Here is a 6,000-nt window from a genome sequence, read left to right as displayed (position 1 = left end):
TTGTCGTAGAAGCTGCAAGAATGGCTCATTCGTTTGGGAATTTAGAGGAATAGTGCCTTTTTTATTAGTCAAAAGTGATCAGAGGGTAAATGCCCCCTTCCACACCCATCATTTCCCCAAACACTTCCAATCAAAATAATGATATAGCCATTTTGTTCAACGTATTTGAAAGGTCTGGAGATTATGTCTTTGAGGATAACAAATCCCCCCAGCCCTCGGAGCAAGGGTCGTAGGTTATGCCCTGGGAATATTTAAGGTATTTATAGAAAGCGTGGTCATATATACTTTCGAAGGGGCTCATTGGATTGGTGTGAAAGGTCCACTCTGATGCCACTATGAAGCCACGCAAGCAAGATTTCCCTCTCTGTGATAGGGATGGGGAAAGGAGTTTTTCACAGAACGGAAACCCCGAACCATCTTACATACCGGAACAGCTACAATATTTTATATTTTGCCTATCTTGTCTTCGGGACGTTCACCAGGGTAGAAAAATAATATTAGGAGTGCTTCATGATTTTGCGTATCATCCTTGGTAATCTCTGTATCGTTCAAATTTTAGGACATGTCCTCCCAGAAGAGGACAATTAATCTGTTCAGTAAATATGGGATAATGAAAATTTAATGCATCTTATATTTACTTTTGATTCTCGCATAGTTGAAATTTATAGGCTTTTGTGGACCAAAATAATCTTTCAGCCTATATTTTGCTTTTGTTTTCCACTTAGATCCTAAACAATGAAGGTGACTTGTAAAATTAGTTTTCAGTGGAGGCTCATATTAATATTTGCCTGTATGGTGAAATTTTTTCTTAGAAAAAGGATTTATTATAGAATTTGTTACTTTATATATTCAAGTCTTAAAAATTTACTTTATAAGCCAACCCCTCTACAGTGGGTTAGAAAAGCTTAAGTCTTACCTTAGATATTTGCCCCCCCCCCTACGCCTCTAGAAGAACCCTGGACATCAAGAAGGAGCTGCCAAGCTTCCCGCTGGTTTGCTACTAACAATATATCCTCTCACTGAGGCTGAAAATAAGAAGGCTTGATTTAGGCGTTAAGATTTCGCAGATCTGTCTGGTAAGTTTAGTGCTTGGTGTTTTTGGGTCTACTTACCACTGTGGTGTGTGGTGTGTACTCGATGGTTGACAGCGGAGCGCTATATTTTGTAGCCTGGGATTTTCCATGCGTAGTACGTGGCCAAGATAATGCCATCTTCTAATCATATTAGCTCAGTATAAATTAATTTATCGAAGAAAGGATTTTATATAGTTTAAGATTGTCTTGAATTCAGAATTTTTGAAGAGTATTTTGGTTCTTTTATTGAAATCACTTTGACTTTAGCAATGATCTCCTCGCAATAACAATTGCTTTAGGATACTATGTCTACTTAAGGAATAAAATAAACTGTCTGAAAAAAGGATTCATAGGCTTGTAGACGCCTTTCCTAAACATCTTATTATCCCACAGTTCTTTAATCAAGTAAGTTTCAGCAGTAAATTAACTTTTCGGGGGTAGAAAGTAAAGCACCAATATAGTTTAGGTTCTCTTTTGGGCTAAGGATAAGTATAGCAGCTTTCCTGAAGGGAATATACTAGGCTAGAGCTTAAAAAAATTCTTATAGGCCTAGTCTAATGGTCTTGATGCTTTTTTTATGCTCTTTTTGGATATAATACCAATAATCATTTTTGTCACAAACTCAACTGCAACATTACCAACATTTTTAGTGCATGGGCTATCATATTTCCCATGCATTTATTGATTCCCATTTTTGTCACTGTCAGTTCAATTCACAAGTAGGCTAAATTGGTTTTAACAAGAATGATGCTAACAGATGTATATAAGTTATTTCTATAATAAGAGAAAAATGTATCATCTTTGAGGGTCCATAAAGGGCTTATAATTAAATGTGTAACAAAAAATGGTAGCCTACTTAGGCTACATATTATAGCAACCACACCAAACAAGCTTAATCATAATCATAAGGTAGGTAAAGTTCATAATCATAAGGTGGTAAAGTTCTATTAAATCATATTATTGAGTTAGGAATAAAGTGAATACACCATTCAATGCCTTTTTTATGCTGATTACAAATATAATAATCATTTCTATCGGAAATGAATTTCAGCCCCCCCTATATATGCCAAATTCAGGGTTAGGTTAGGTTATAAAAAATATATACCCTGAATTGGCATATATAGGGGGGCTGAAATTCATTTCCAATAGAAATGATTACTATATTTGTAATCAGCATAAAAAAAAGGCATTGAGTGGTATAGTCACTTTATGCGTAAGCCAATAATATGATTTGGTAGAACTTTACCCATAAGGCTAGCTTAATCATAATAAAATAGAAAAATACAGCAGAGAATTATGGAAAGCAGGCTGTTCATAAGAATTAGGCTATAAAAAATACCTAACAATCTTTATATTATATGTTTATTTAAAATATACCTGCAAAGTAAAAATTTATCTGAGGCTAAGCTGTATTAGGCTAAGCCTAATACAAGTTGACACAGAAAACTGGTTTCATTACAGATGAAGAACAAAGTGTGGTTACTATAACATGTAAGTACCTAAAAAAGATTATGATGTTCAGAAAGAACATGACAAAACCATCAAGTGGTATGTTCACTTTATTTGTAGGTCATTTATGTGAACTGCTCATTACATTTTCAATTTTATAATTCTCACTTCATTATGTGCAGAATAATTACAGTTAACACATTTCAACTACAGCTCCTATACTATACTTTGCCTCACCCCCCTCGGATGCAAATGTGTAACCTGAATTATATATATCCTATCAGTGGTACTGATTGATGAAATTGTAGAAGGGGGGAGGAGGTAATGGAGAAAAAAAAATTACATCATTTACTACTAAGAAGTCATCACAGCACCATGCCACCCAAGGTCATTACAGCTATGCATGCTCCTGATCCATCCTAATCTAATCAAGTCTCCCTCTTTACTACCTCCCAGGAGGTTCCATTTCTCTTGAAATATTTCTTTACTACATCCTTCCACCCTAACTATAGATGACCTGCTTTCTGTTTAGCCCTAGATGGTTGGCCAAAAGTGACAATCTTTGGTAATCTGTCATACTTCATCCACAGAATGCGCCTTAGTCTTTTTCTCATTATAGCCCTAGAAAGCAGGATTAAACCTCACTTTTTGTACAGCCTACTGTTTGAAAGACAGTCAGTAATCACAATGTTATATGACTCAGTGAGGTTAATTTCAATAGAGTTACCTTTACAAAATTCATTCTGACTTTTGCTGAGTTGCTTGTTGTTATCTAGATGTTCAACCAATGCATCACTTATTATACTTTGCCAAACCTTGCAAAGTACCAAAATAAGGCTGATGGGACAGTAAAGTAAAAAGTAAGTAAGTAGGACAGCACTAGATCCTTAAGGTCCAAACTGGCAGTGCTGATCTCCATTTTGTGGCCTTTCAGCCAGGAAGTGCAATGGGGGGTTGGGGGCCAGCCATCCTGTGCTCTCACACCCTTCCTGCTTACCTTCCTCAGATTTCTCCAGGTACCCATGGGGCAGTAGTTACATGCTAAATCCTTTTATCTCTTCATAAAAGTGGGATTGATATGGGCAAGTTTCCAGTCACTAGGGAGAACTTTTAAAGTCAATGTCATCTAGGATTGGTTAACAATAGGCCCTGCTATTAATTGGGCTGTTCCTTTGAGTAATCATGGTCAAATACTATCTAGCCTAGTGGCCTTGTTTTCATTGTGTCTTGATCCTTTTGAGGACATTTTCAGGAGTTATAACTAAGTGAGGCATATATATAAGAATCAGGGGTGATATCATTACTAGTAGTTGACTGGACAATGAATTGGTTCAGAAATTCATTCTGAAGCTATCATTCAGCATATCAGCAAGGTATGAATGCCATCTCCAAGATTCTGGGCTGTATTTTGCCCTCTCTCCTATTGCATGGCACTGACCTATCTTACTTGGCATGCACTGATGACATCCTTCTGCTCAGTAGATCCAAGGCAGACTTACAAGAGAACCTGAATCAACTCTTAAGTGATTTTTAATCTATTGGACTTTCTATTAATATTGATAAGTGCAAATTGTTGTCCTTTAATGCACTGCAAAGTGATTCTGTCACTCTAAAAAATCATGTTGTCCCTACAGTATCAGAGCTGAAATATCTTGGTATAACAATTGTGGAAACAATTATTAAAACTAGACAAGCAATTGTTAAGCAAACAACTAAAGCCATTAAATGTGCTTATGCATCTGTAGTGCCAAATCACAGACACTACTCCAGGAAATCTCTTGCCTTGATTTATTGTTTGGTCTGCTCACCACACATAACCTACCTTGCTGGTGCATCCCACATGCTGTCAGTGAGAGTCACTGAAAACATCAAAAAGTGCTACTATAAATTTGCAAAATTTTTACTGTATATACCCAAGTGTTATAGGAATTCCTGCCTTGAAAAATATGGTCTTAAGGAGCCATCCAAACAATGGTCTTGCATTTGAAATAATTCAGTGCTAAAAGTTAATTTAGATAGATGATGTTTCTCACCTGCATTTGATGATGTCTCTGCTATAATCTATTTTTGTAGATGGTGGGTAAATAAATGTTATTATTTACAATTAGTTACCTTAGTACTTTCCTCTTTGTTGAGATGATGGATGTACTGTCTTGAAGGATTTGTGGATTTTTATAATGACTATTTACATTTTTGTACTTTCTCCATGCTCTCTTTGTTCTTCTAGATGCTTTCATTACATTGTACTGCAAAATAGGGAGAGTCTTATGGATGACTGATCAATAGCCTTTAGTGGACCTTTTTCTGCATCAATCAGAGTGGTTTTGAAACTGTTCCAGTTTGTTTCAGTACATTTAAGGTGGTAAGCACCTCTCAGTCAGCCTTTGCAAGGTCTCAGTGAACCATTTGATGATTTGTAAAAGTCCTTTTGACCTTAATATTTAATTTGAGGTGTCATTTGCTGTGATAGAGGGATTATTTTTTGGGAAAATCCCAAGCCATCCACCCAACTAGCCTCTGGCATGTTAAAGTCTCCAAAAATAAACATGGTAGAATGTTTCTTATTATTTGCTTTGAAAATGATGTCATATATGGCATGGTGTGAAACAATTTGGGCTGGGGCAGAAGGACTATGATATAAAACACCCAACATAAACAACTCAAGACCAAAATGGATATTGACGCATACATTCTCTACTAAACTACTGCTAGAATTAATTTTAAATATAGCCTACTTGCAGTTTTAGCTTTCAGTTCATGTTTGCAGTAAATTACACCTGACAAAGCAGGTCATTCAAGTCACTCCACAAGTTGTGTCTGAAAAAATTTGAATACGGGATTCTTAAAGTCTTGTCACTGAGGTTTTGCAATAAGCTTCACAGACTCAAGCAATATGTATTATCAGTTCATAGCAAACATGGTTCAATTCTAGGGGTTGAAGGACAATTAAATCACAGTTTTTAAAGTACTTTTAACACATTATTTAATGGAACAGTCCTCAATAGCATTTCTATTTGGGCTTTTGTTAGTACAACTCAGTTCTTTTGCACTATTCTTCTAGTAATAGTTATTTTAATGGTATTCTTCTATCTTCTTAAACTTAATCTGTATTCTTTTTTTTCAAGTATTAAAATTGCATTAGTATATTTTGAAAAGTACAATATAATTTGTTATTTTCATGTGTTCAGTTAATAATTTAAGCTCTAAACAATTTATCCCTGGCATTTATCTACATCAAAACCACTGGGTTAATTCAAAGTTGTTTACTTGATCTTTTTTTTAATGATTTTAATATTGAACCATTGAAACCCTTGAAACCTTTGATTAATCCAACTCTGCAGCTCCTCACAAGATAACATAAACCTTGAATTTGCATCCTGAACTTCAGCTATAACCATGTTGCAATCTACTTTTCCAATATCTTTTGTAAAGTTTGTCATTGTATTCTGGTTGATCAGCAGAATCTTTTGTGATCTTA

The 6,000-nt window shown here is 35.4% G+C and overlaps 1 protein-coding gene and 1 pseudogene across 1 annotated transcript in view; one reads left to right on the top strand and one right to left on the bottom strand.

The window, feature by feature from the left end:
- Window positions 1-492: 492 nt before the first annotated feature.
- Window positions 493-582, bottom strand: LOC148940814 (U6 spliceosomal RNA; annotated as a pseudogene).
- Window positions 583-1,409: 827 nt separating this feature from the next.
- The window catches only part of jing (AE binding protein 2 jing), a 139,479-nt gene continuing 134,888 nt past the window's right edge, over window positions 1,410-6,000 (top strand). Inside the window, exon 1 of the mRNA XM_089104888.1 lies at window positions 1,410-1,478. The gene's annotated coding sequence lies outside the window, so the exon portion shown is untranslated. The remainder of the gene's footprint in view (window positions 1,479-6,000) is intronic.

This window comes from Artemia sp. Qi Xiang Cuo, chromosome 19 (genome assembly GCF_049724085.1).
Source record: "Artemia sp. Qi Xiang Cuo chromosome 19, ASM4972408v1, whole genome shotgun sequence".
Classification (NCBI taxonomy): Eukaryota; Metazoa; Arthropoda; class Branchiopoda; order Anostraca; family Artemiidae; genus Artemia; species Artemia sp. Qi Xiang Cuo.
This window is presented reverse-complemented; position numbering and strand designations above follow the sequence as displayed.